Raw genomic sequence first — 14,279 nt, forward strand, 5'->3', positions numbered from 1 at the left:
CAGCTTCTCATATTGAAACTACCAGGTATGTGATGAAAAGTGGTCACATAAACTGTAACCAATTCATCAAAGATTCAATAATGAGAAAAAGTCAAGCTTAATGACATATATGATTTCTATATGTTGTATGTTACAGAGCTCAGGACATTATTTATTGCATGAACATCCCTCGTAGGCAATATCTAAAGAAGCTTTAAATATTGTTCTTCTGCAATAAAATTTTATACCATAACTCACTATGCCCCTCTCCCGTAAGATCCGCACATGCTCTTCTTTTTTTCCTTGAGCGAGGGACACAGATTTTCTGAATTAGCTTATTTTTAAAATACATTTTTTACTATACCGTATTGCTATAAAATATAATTATTTCTTAGATATGTTTTTGAGCTGTCACATTAATTTCTCCAGGGATAATAATTTCATGACAACAATTATTAATGGTGATATGCGAATACCGAGAGTATGCACAATGAATCGCAGATAAGATTCCAAAGACCTCCTGTCAAATCCTTTTAAGTGGTTTTCCATTTTGCATGCAACTATAAATTAATTCGAATTCATCATATGAAATGAAAATATTTATTCTGAGCACTGTATTTATATTCACAATCTAAAAGGAGATATGTTGTGCTCAGGTGAGCGCTGTGGCCCCTGGGCCTCAGCGAATGAGCTGTCACATCAATTTCTCCAGGGAAAATATCGAGAGTATGCACAATTGAAGATTACCTCCTGTCAAATCCTTTTAAGTGGTTATCCATTTTTTATAATTAATCTTCAATAAATATTTTATATTAATCATTCGAATGATATTAAAAATATCTATTGAAGATTATTACATACTTTATAATTATCTTCAATAAATATTTTAATAATCATTCGCTTTAAATCTCCTTTTAAATTGTGTATATAATTACAGTGCTCAAAATAAATAATTTCCTAATTTTTTACCCCAACAATATTGAAAACTCGAGAATAATTCGTATGGCGTACAACGTAATCGTTGTAGAAATTTTACGCTTAATACAGACAAAGAATTTAATACAGTTGAACACTCGAAATGAGATAATTTTGGATAAGTCAAATGGAGATTTGGCTCACGAACTATCTTCCAACAATTTGTATTTTAATCATAAAATTGATTCATTTTACTTTTCAAATGCTTACTCTTCCTGAACAATTAATCGCATCTTTGGAATTGTAGTGGACATCAGGTGGAGGTTGGATGGGATAAGGTGGTAATGCGGCAAAACTCCCCGGCGTTTCTAAGGTAAATAAATAAAAGATGACATTTCAGAAACAGTTTCACGTGATACAAACAACATTGGATTATAAGCTTTACATAATTTCAAGTTTTAATTACACGTAGTCCTCTTGCATGATCACTCCGTTGAACATTAAATTTCGTTATTGAAAACATCAAAAAACTTTGCCTAGAAATAATCCACACAACATTGTATTAAAATGTGAACATTTTGCCAATATTACACCTCTTTCCTGTTAGATATAAATTCAAGAAATTCAAAGATTAAATTCACCTTACAACCTTTAATGGTCCGATGCTTGTCTTAAATGGATGTTAGTGAAATACACGGATTACAACCAAGGAATCTTGATAAAAATCGGTGATATTGGAAGTCAAATGCATGTAACTTTAACTTTCATAAAAATGATCAAATGAAACTACAAAATGATTAAAACAACAAAGAAGTTCAAAGGTTTTCATGGTTTTTATTTTTTATGATAAGCCTTGCAGAGTATAATTGAATATATTTTCTTTGTCCTTTATTGCAGAGGTATTTCAAGGAAGCTTAGCATTTGTTTGTTCTTAATGATAGAAAATATCTTTATAGTCATAATACACACCGAAACAGACTCAATAGTATAAAGAAATTTCACCAAGCATGACATTTTCACTTTAAAAACCCGTTTATTTCAATGTTGATGGATAGTCTAATTCCTTTTCCATTCATTCTAATGGTAAAAATATTCATTAAATCGATTACCTTGACATGATAATGCATGGGAAAAACAGAGATTATTAAATATCAAAACTGACTTTGTTCTGAATTTCCTCGTTGATATCTTTCATATTTTGACGGATGAACTTTTAAAAGTTTAGTTGACACTGGTTAACCAGCCTCAATCACAATGGCCCAGGCTTCTTATACGTCACTTAAGATCTGATTCGGGACGATTCGAACCTATCTTGACTACATTGCAAAGTATACATTCACCCTTAATTAATATTTTTATTTCAAACAATATAGAAAATTGGTCAATTGGCAAAGTTCCTATAACACTAAAAATCTTGCAACTGTTACGCCTACACCGTAGGATGATTTAATTTTACATTAAATTGATGACATTCTGAACTTCTTTTAAATATATTTTCTCTTTTACATTCATTTAATCTTGCGAAAGTTCCGGTCACCTTTATTTGGGGTTAAAGTAAATGAAATAATTTTTTTTTTCTGTTGAACCTAGAAATAAGGTAAATTTCTGAGTTTCAGCAGAAACATTTCACAGTTTACCTCAGTAGAGAAATACATTCGAATACTAGTAATACTTAAAAACAGGGACTTTTTGCATATTATTTATTCAAAACATTAGAGTATTCCAAACTTTATTCATAAATTTATGAATAGAGATATATAGCCGCGTCTAGTATATGTTCTACCAAGTCTATATACTATCTTTATAACTCAACAAAACATTCACTGCTGTAAAAGAGAAACTTCTGCTTCAGACGTTAATAAGTCCGTGTTACAGCATATGTAGTTCAACATGCAAAAAAAAAAAAAAAAAAAAAAATCACAGGCAGTAGCATCAAAAACATGCTACTTTTTAAACACTATATTATCATTTCTAATGGTGAATTATAAAAAAAAAATAGGATTTGATAGCATAGACAATTTTTTCTTCAATAAAAATGGAATTTTAAAATTTTCGTATTTTGTGATTGTCATATTTCGAACACCTGTGTTTAGAATCAGTAATATTTAGCATAAAATTTGGTCAAAATCTTATACGTGAAAAAGATCTAGAAGAAAAAAACATTTGCTGTGGCCCTCAACTCAATATTTAGATATGTTGAGGACGTATTGTCAATTTACAATGGTTATTTCCATTCTTATGTCGATACAATATATCCTGATGAGTTTGACATAAAATATACCACAGAGTCCGACACTACTGTTTCATATTTGGATATATTGTACTAGAAAAAGACTTTAATGGTCATTTAAAAACCAAGCTTAAAGTTTATGATAAACGGGATTCATTTGATTTATTAATATCTCTCAATTGATTCGATACAGTATAGATCATGCTTTACGTATGAACAATTTCTAAAACGAGGTAAGTTATTGACAAACATGTTGATAAAACACGAATATCAGCAGTCTCATTTAAGTTCATCAATTCGTAAGTCCTGCGGTCGATAGAATGACCTTGTTAGCAGATACAATATACATGTATCATAGAATTAAATTCTGACCGACGTTTTTCATACACATTGTTGAACCATAATTGAAACACTTTTGGATTTTGGAATTATTTCCCGATGTGTGACCGGTCGGCAGGGAATGTTCACTCTTCCATGGGACATGATCCCGCTTATGATGTTTTAAATGGTCCATGTTTGCTCTGCTTCAAAATTAGTATTGTTTAATGGACTTTTATTTTTATACTGTTCATTATCTCCATACGTTTCATATACTGACGACGTTTCATCAATCAATAACAAATATTCCCCGCAGTGTTTATACCCTGTATAAAATTCTTATTGTTTGTAGATTTTGAGGGAGATCGGTCGCAGTTTGTTATTGGATATTTTACTAGAAAAAGAGTTTAGTTATTAACATACATGTGAACTAAAAATAATCAGCATTCGAAAAAAGACCCTTTCCCTTTACTAGTAGACAAATTAAAAGGTATAAATATGCATTGCGATTTTATTGGGGAATATCACAATATACAACAAGGCATATTCAATAATGTTTTAAAATCAGTGTGGTTTTACTTTTTAAATTGCGTGTTACGTATAGTCACTGTGTACATTTCAATTGAACTATATGAATACAACTTATCTATTTTTAACTAAACTTTTATTTGAAATGAAAGGCACAGGTAGTGGTATCTTGAGAATATCTACTTGTTGCAGCATGCAAATATTCATTTATGCGAGACGACAATAGATCAATGAGATATTGTCAACAAAATTAATTCAAAAATCAAATTAAATGCAACACACATCTGAAAATAGATTAATATGCACTTCTTTCAAAGACGTGTTTGCATTGAGTTTCAAAGGGAATTAGTTTTCAAGCGCCATAAAATTCACGATAGTGCAAAAATAAAGTTGTTATTGCGTGTATGCAAAGTTTAGCTTAAAGTTTGCACTGACAGGAAGGAAATTCATATCTACCTTCTTTTCATAGAATATTTGCACTGTATCAGGTTTTCAAGTTAACTAAACTTAAAAACATGTCATATTCTGAATTGAAAATTCCTTTACCGTTTTAATACTTTAAAGAAACACAGAAAAATAACTAGTTAAAGTCACAAACAAGACTAGTAAATTTACTGTCCATACAATCAGTACCTCAAAAGTAGTTTTACTAGTAGGTATTGGGTAGATTTACTAGATAACGTTTAATTTAGTAAATCTAGAATGTATAGGTAACTTTCACTAGATTATTTGGTATCTATACGACGTCAGCTCCACGAGACACCTTTTACTCACTATCATAGCTAGTAAACAGAATGATAACTAATTATGAGGAACGCTTTACAAATCAACTAGGTATTTCTTTGAACAAGTACTGTAATTTGAAATAATCGGGAAAACCCATCTTCGGTAGCCAAGGGTTTCTGATACGCTGCTCTCCTCATGATACGCTAAGTACTCTCCTCATGAGGAGAGTAGCGTATCAGAAACCCTTGGCTAACGAAGATGGGGAAAACCTCGTACAAGTATATGCAGTAAATTCCTATAAGGTTTCTTACTAGTTATATCAATTTTAATTAACAACAATTCCTAACAAAGTAAGTAGGTAAATATTAATGATTATACAATCATGTAATAGGACATATGTTTTGATACATTTATAGAGATTTTTTTTTACATCAAACTTAATTTCTTACATCTTGCACAAAGGACCTATATGTCACTATTTGTATTATGAGAATATAGGCAGATAAATGAAGTGATACATAAAAATGTTGTTAAGTTCTATTTGATCCTCAAAACAGAAAGAGAGAGAATGTGGTAATTAATTTATAATTATGATTTTAAAAAGAGTGATCTTAAAATCTCATATGCATTTTAACAATAATCAATTTAATTTTTCAGAGTCAACAAGCAAATGAAAAAATAATGGGAAACATTAATTTTCAATTTCTGATGCTCCCGTATCTATCACAAAAAACATCCTCAAATGAACCGATGTAAACAGGTAGCCATAAAACTTCCATTTTGTATCTGAATCGTAACGTTAGTCTCCATAAATTTCTTTTTCCATAGCACCACTTTATATAAACCCTCTCCCACATCAACAGAATTAGTTGTTCTCAAATTAATGTCAATTTTGTATGTCTGATGTTATTACATTACATTGATGAACAATGCGGGACTTGGAAGGAACGTGAAGTTTTCCCGTAATGGCTAGTGGTATTAATGTTAATGGCGTTGTAATGAAATGTCGTTTGGACGATATGCCTTTTCTCGGTGCCTGTTTGTATATACGACCTATAATTTTGCAATTAAGGATGCTTTTCAACGATACTTGTAGGGATATGTTGAAATTGTTTCTATGTCTGATCACAACTAAAACTGATAACATCTGAAACGTAGCAGAGAGTCGAAATAAAAGTGCAAATGTTCTGTATAGTTTATTTTGTTGTTTTTAATTGTTTATAGTAATTCAGAATTGACCATTCAATACGCCAGGCAGTAAAACTCATTAGGCTGATTCATCGATTAAAAGGGCATTTTGCAATTTTATTGATTTTCCATAATCGTTAGAAAAAATCTACAACTTTAGAGTTTCTTAAGTTCAGTTTGAGCAATTATGGCATACTTAACATTCCTGCTGACACTACTATACATATAATAATAGAGAGAAAAATGATAGACTTTAACAAGTAGTCTAAGAAGTGTCATTGACATTAACAAAACAGTAATCAGTCCGATAAATTGCATGTACTCTTCACCACGATTCTTCTTACTATTGACAGTTACAGATAAAATATAGACATGAGAGAGAATAATTCACTGTCGACTTCTCCCCTCTTCCGAAATTCTGCTTACTATACATTACTGTTAACCTTCTTTATATTCATGCAGGGTATATTTCTGAGATATAAATAATAAAGTAAAACGATGAAAGAAAATGTACTTTATAATAAACCACGACACTTCCCTCGATTTCACTTGTGAACTGCATTAGAAAACACATATAGTATTGACTATATCCCACATCAACGGATTTAGTTGCTCACAAATTAATGTTAATGTCTGATGTCTGATGTTATTACATTAAATTAAGGAACAGTCAGATGAGATTTGCCTGTAATACACACGGGTCCCAACGAACATTAATGATGCTAAATTGTCCAATATACCCTTCCAAAATAAAATACAGTGCTTGTGCTTCTATTTGTGTATACGTCGGAGGTGTTTCGGTTGGAATATTGAAGATCCGAGGACAAAGCATAAATGCCAGAACATATAATTGAATGTACTGACTAATCAGATTTATCAATTATAGATAAAAACAGTTACTGAAAAAAAAATTATCAAGTTGAAGATGAAAAATGCAAGCAACGACAACGGCCAAAGTGCAAACACAAAAGCAGTCCTAAAAGTCCTAAAACCATAATTTAAAAAAAAAAGTATACGGCTGCTGGACCCAGGCTCCGGTTTCTCCGTTTGACATACTAGTATATTGAAGATACATATTGCGTGTACGTTGGAAAATCTTCTAGACTGGACATCTTCAAGACAAACTGACTGCTTACGTTTAGTCAGTACTTTACCAGTTTTTAGAGTTATTATAACATTCAGGGACCTTGGTGTTCAGACTTCATTATTCAGAATGGTTCAAAATTTACTATTCATTTGAAAATGTAGTTGCTGACAAGGTCATTGTATCGCCGACAGAACTTCCAAAAATGATGCAATTAAAACGTTGATATTTAATAAATGTTGATATTATTGTTTCGTCAATTTGTTTGAATGTCATAACCTACCTCGTTTTAGAAATTGTTTATTCACAGAACATGCTCTTGGGTATCGAATTAACCGAAACCCTATATATGCAGATGACAAGGGTATATTGCTATATCTATAAGTAAGGAAAGTTGAAAATCTAAAGTAAAAAATCACCAGGTTTATCATTAAGCTTTGTCGCTAGCTTACGGTTTACGTCTTTTTCAAGCAAATATTCATATATAAAAGAGGTGTATCAGACACTGTGGTATCCTTTATTTAAAGCTCACCGGGATAAATCGTGTAGACATATGAATGGAAGTAGCTATTGTTAACTGATATTACGCCTTCGATATATCTAAATGTGGAGTTGAAGGCCAAATCAAGTTTTATATTCTATTTTGAATTATTTTTCACAGAAATACAAAAAAGGTCTGTTAAACATGACACAATTGAAAGTTTTCTTCATTACACATACCCACTTGGTAATCAACTTGTTTGTATCTTTATCATGGGTGTATCATAAGCAGCTACTGCAGTACCCTTAAAAATACATTTTATAGTCCTGTGGTTCAAAAAACGAAACCCAGGGTGTTTGTTGCAACATTGCCCTACACTGAGAAGTTTATAATTCGGTGTACCTTTTTTTCTCGATGAAGCTTCTTGGAAGCACGCCGTTTGTATATGGTATTGATTATAGAGGTTTCGCTTAAAGGTTTTTGCTCACATCAGACCAAAGTGGGGCTATAATGGTCATGATACTCAGGTTACCGCCAAGGTCCATCAATTTCTGTTGTCAGAATAAAAAAAAAAGATTCTTATAAACTGTCGATTGACTTTTCAATTATTTAGAATATACTGGTATTTTAAGTACAGCTTAAAATAAAAAAAAATGTTTTAATTTGAAGACTAAATAGCTTGACATTGTTTTTAACGAGTTATCCAAAAAATTCAATTTGACGAAGAGAAATTTAATTCTGTTTATAAATCAACTTAAATTGAACAATTTCATATATAACCTACTATGTAAAATATTCTTTATGTAAAAAGTGAAACATCATTTACAGGAAATAAGCGGATATCTCTGTATTATACAATGAAAAATGGAAATTATCAAATGCAATTATTGCGTAAACTGCTTTAACTGATAATGTTTTCCCCAAACTTCTCATAAGTACTTGCGACTTGACACATAAAGTGGCTCAGGTACTAGAATATATGGGATACGTAATATAAAGCTTGAGTTATTCAGAAGGGTTTTGGAAAATTTAGATAGGAAAGGAATTTTGTTAACACTGCTAAATTTATGCATTTGTATAAAACAGAATTCTAGATGTGTATCTTCAAAAGTGCAGTGGAAAATTCGACGTACTGAACAACTCGTATTCGGAGTAATCAAACAAATTTCTCGTATTAGCCATTCGTCACACAACTTAAATATCGAATCTGGAAGATATCAACACGAGACCAGACAGGAAAGATTATTTGATGGGTTTGATACATATCAAAAAGGAAACAAAATTATTTTTTATCCTCCAGTATTTAGATAATTGACTTGTCGAAAAAAATATTCATGATCGAGTTCTCCGAGAAATCAACAACTCCGTTAAATAGAATTCAGTTACATTTACTACATGGGTTCATTGCACATCCCCTTCTTGGCTTTGGGAAACCCTTTTTGCTACTGTATCATATAATGCTGAATTGCCAGTTAAATTAAAAATATATTTGCATCAGTTTGATTTTCTCTCATCGTCGCGTTTGTATTCGTATTCAATAAGATTGCAAAGATATATATTGTTTCAATATCACATCTAATTATTATAATAATAATTTGTTGCATTAAAAGCGTCGTTATCTATGTAACAACATTGTCTTCGTTTGTAAGGCGCATTATTTAAATTGCATTTTAGAAGAATTTAAATTTAATTCTACAAGTGGTAATCCAAAGTTAACTTATACCCATAGCTCCCTATCTATAGAGGAGATTCTTCAAAATCTTAAATCAGTTTTGAATACAGTATCTTTAGTATTTCTTACAACCAGAATGAATTTGAATAAACATATCTATACTGAATTCCAGAACTTAAAAAAAAAATTCCTGCAAACATTGATACATGGCGAGTTTCTAGCATATGATCTACAAAGCCTCTCTCTTTACCCTTCACTGAAATAGTAGTGAAAGAGAAACTTCAGGAGTACTGTGCAACAATATATTCAAGAAGTGATGCAAATCAGATGTGGATACTTAAAAATTCCAAGGAGCTTTTGGAACCCTTGGAAAATTTGAAATCACAAAATTATACAAAATTCAACAGCATAAAAACTTGCTTTTTTAAAACTTTAGATACAATCCAATACAATATATGTTCCCCGCGATAAATAAGAGTCCAAACTATTTGATATTATTTAAAGCTGCTTTTTCGATAAACATGGAACTCGTAAATTTACTAACCTTTTAATCTGTCGTTAGTTTGTTGATGGTCTAAGATTAACAATGATATGAGCGTTTAGAGACCAAGTCTTCCAACAATCTATTGGAATTCTCATTAATTGCACCCCATTATTAGCAGACCTTTTTTGTTTTCATATGAAGCAGAATTTGTCCAAAATCTTATACGTGAAAAAGAAGAAAAAACATGCGATCAACTTGACATTTCGATATATCGATGACGTATTGTGAATTAACAATGAATCAATTTTTATGTCGATACGATATATCCCGATGAGCTTAAAATAAAACTAGAGGTACTGTGAGCAATGAGCTCACTAAATGATACCCCCGCCTCCCATAATATCGATGTGTTGCTTTATATTGTTTTACGGTATTGTGTAAAAGAAATAACAAAATCCTATCAAATGTTATCCAGAAGCTTCTATTATATGACGTCATAGGTAAACAAAAAATGGCAATGTCCATGTTTTGCTCTGGGAAACCTAAAATACGTGTCGAATAAAAAAGTAATATATAGGAGGTGCACAATGGCAATATGTAATAAAGATTCTGTGAAAGTTTCATTAAATTTCACTTAGTAGTATAAGAGGAGTTGCGGATAAGAGATGGGTACCCCAAAGCGTAACAGACGGACGGACAGACGTACAGACGGACAGAAATACCGATCACTATATACCCTCCCGCTTTTCAAGCGGGGGGTAAAATAAAAAAAAAATACCACAGAGTCTGACATATTCATTTCATATTTAGGTATTTTTGTTGACGTTAATGCTTATCTACATCTAACTACATGAACCAAGCTTAATGATAAACGGGATAATTTAAACTTTTCAATCCTCAACTTCCCTTACCTATGCAGCGATATACCTTCATCACCTGCATACGGGGTTTATATCTCTCAATTGATTCGGTACATAATAGCATGCTCTACGTATGAACAATTTCTACAACGAGATAAATTCTTGACAGACAAATTGCTGAAAGAACATCAACAGTCTCGCTTAAAGTAATCATTTCGTAAATTCTTTGGTCCATACAATGAACTTGTCAACAAACACAATTTATCATTAAGTCAGATGGCAGAAAATGCTTATTCCTCCATGGCACCTGATTCTATTCCTGACTGAAGTCCACGTTTGCTCTGCTACAATTTTATATTGTTTTATAGACATTTGAGCTTGAATACTATATGTTAACCCCATATATTTTATATACAAGTGCATGTAGATGGAAGGGTCAAAACACTTGAACACGGGTTTCACTCACCATATTAAACCGATGAAGTATATTGCCAAAGGTGATCTTGACTTCATAAGCTAGATAATCCAGTCTAATCAGTCTCAATATCGTACCAATTGGACAAATTTAACATATCAAATTGCATAAGAGAATACCTCTAATTACTTTATTTCGAATCCATTCCCTTATTTGCAAAATGTTGAGTTAATCAATAATATTAAGAACACAACAATGTAATGCTTATGAAATATCACCTGCACGTTAAATTCGCCTATTGAAATCAGCTTGGAAATTCCACACAGACGAATTACTTGTATGTGTCAACAACTGATCACGTAGTAGCTTAGCTCTAATTTTGAATCTACTTCAACTACTGGCCTATAAGAAACAAATTCAATTGGCATCTTTCTCAGCTATATTAATGACCGAAATATCCTGTCCCTATATTTTAAAATTCAGGAACTCCTTGGGTTCCAAGATGCTTAAATTTTTCTTAATTTATGTTGGACCATAATCTGCAACTTGCTTATAGATTTTGTAAGCGTGCTTTGCTTTGAATTTAATTTTCAGGTTCTTGGTTGCAAAAAATGGTAGAATTTCACGTCATTGACGTAAACTTGGACAAAAGACATTCAACCAGCAGTTATTTGCAGTAGCTCATGTAGGTAAAATTTGATACTTCAGACATGTATACAACCGAACTAAAGATCGATCGATTGTTTATTTTGATTCAGCGATATTTTAGTCTTACACTTCCAGTATTATTTCTCACATTATCACCACACCTCATACAAGTTTCCTCTAAAAGAGATAGTGACCTTCAAATGTCTAATTGTCTTAATGTCAGAATTTACACATTTTTTTTACATTGAAAGTACCCCCAAAACTTGTTCAGAGAGCTCAGAAACAGTGGAATATATGGTGTAATTGTTGTTACTGTTCTGATCTCTATTGGAAGTTTCTGCGTTTCATTTACATTAAAGTAAACTGTCACGGATGAAATTTTGAATAAAAAAAATTAAAATAAAGGACAATTGATTAGAAATTCTGTCAATGTTTTCTTTTATTTTCAAAAGACAGTCATAAACAGTCCTTGGAAAGGTTACAAAACTGAGATACCACCAATTTTAAATTTCAAAGCAGTCCTTTGTTTTATAAGAAAGCAAAAAAGGGTAAATGGGACCAAGTGTAAGGACTATAAATTTTGCTGACAGTCAAGCCTTTAGTTACTTATTAATAAGAATTTGCACTTAATGTTGAGTAACAGGCTGTATGTATTTACGTAAACCTCTGAAAAACTGGCTGAGGTTCGATTTAATCCGATTTTTAATTAAATTCTAATTAACAGACTGGTCTGGTTCCGTTTCGTCTAAGCTATGAGGACGATATTCAATACACTTTTCTCAACTTGCTTATATTTTCTTCAGTTTTAGAAAGAAAGTCTTTAAGATCTCAATAATGAAACCGTATTTTCATTATTTTATGTGAAAATGAATGTGTACAACTGGAGATACATGGACATCAAAGAAGGTCAGATTTGAATCAGCAAATGAATTCCTATTCTTATTTTTATAACCTTTTGAAAATAAATACTAAAAACTTTCATTGATAAATTTAAGCAAGATCTTCCAAGGTACTTTTTTACTTTTAAAATTTATTCATATCAAGAAAATGATTCATTTTTTTTATCACATGTTTCAAAGTGAATTATGCATTAATGAATATTCATGCTCAAAATAAAACATACTGCTAGGGGCTTGTTTGTGTAGTGGAAAAAGAATGCTCCTTGAATGCTCAAAAAATACAAGAAAACGCTCGGCTGAGGTTTTGTACTTTATCGTATATGATAAACGGGATGATTTTAACTTTTGTATGGTCAAATGTAGCAATATACCGTTATCATCTGCATGATTATGAAGTTTATAATTCGACTGAGGTAAAATAAATCTAATATTGAGTTATTCTGATTCAGAGGTAATTTCACCCATATGAAGGTAGTTTTTACGGACGTCCAACAAAAATATTTTTGAATTCAAATGGTTGTAACAAAGTTTCAGGTTACTGGCCCAGTGGTTATTAAAGCTAGAAGATTTTCAAAGATTTTTTATATATTTTTTTTTAAAAACATATTTTGGTTTTAACCCGCCCTACCCTTGGGGTCATGAAATTTAAGAATTTAGAATCTGCACTAAACAATATATTTTACTATATAATATCTATCATAATTTTTGGAAAGGATTTGAAAAAAAAAAGCTATATTGTTTATAAAAAATAATCATATAACAACCAAAACTAGAGTGTGAATTGCTTGATACACTTGAATAGGATGCTTCCCATGTTTTTTTTTTGTTGATCAAAAAGTAAATTGCAAATATTTTTCATATATTCTTGTAAAACTTTTTCCCCTTGTGGGTACCCCCCGGGTCATGATTTGAACAATCTAGAATCTGCACTATTCCAGGATGCGTCCACATAAGTTTCATCTTTTCTGGCTCAGGGTTCTAAAAATAGAAGAAGATTCAAAGACTATATATTTCTATGTGATTGCCTGCTTCTTTTGTAAACAATTATATTAATTAAATACCTATATAATATTCCATATAAGTTTCAAACACAGAAACAGAAATTTTCTTGAGGAGAAAAAAAAATTACAACCTTGTTTTTTCAAGTGATTTATCTCAATATTCCTTGTGAGAGATTTCATTTTAAAATTAAATTTTCCTTACATCATATGATAAAGATTTGATAAAAAGTTTTTTTTGTCAAAATTCAGAAGTTATATAAATTTGAAAATGTGAAAAGTTTAGGACTAGAATATATACTGTATTTAGATTTATTTATTAGATATGAGAAAGTTTTCTTTTTGATTTTTTGCTCAGGAGAAGCTAAAAAACAACTTTGAAACACTTGATGATGTTTTGTACTTCCTTATATGAATAAAATGATTACATTTTACAAAACTTTTTATATCAGATGTTTTAGCAATAACCGAATTTATCATTGCATGAAATTATGTTTATAATGTCAACTGCAGGTAAAATAAATCTAATAAAGTAACAATAAGAGGTAATATACACATATGAAAATTATGTAATCAAAGAAAATATTTTTGATAAAGTTATTTTCTTTTTAATAATCATATCAAAGTTCCCTTGCAATATGTTTAGAGAATTGATTTTTTTTTAAAGAATGCAACAAAAATATTTTGGTTTTGCTTTTGGGTACATTTCTCAAGCCCCTCGATAGAAGGGATTATGAAATTCACAAATTTGGATTGCCCTTTTTCATAAACAATATATTAATTAAATACTATATAATATACTATTTAATTTCAAACTTAGACGAAAATGTGAAAAAAAAGATTAAAAATGATTT

Source organism: Saccostrea cucullata, unplaced genomic scaffold (assembly GCF_032062105.1).
Source record: "Saccostrea cucullata isolate Sc308-1 unplaced genomic scaffold, CSIRO_AGI_Scuc_v1 ctg21115, whole genome shotgun sequence".
In the NCBI taxonomy this organism is placed as follows: Eukaryota; Metazoa; Mollusca; class Bivalvia; order Ostreida; family Ostreidae; genus Saccostrea; species Saccostrea cuccullata.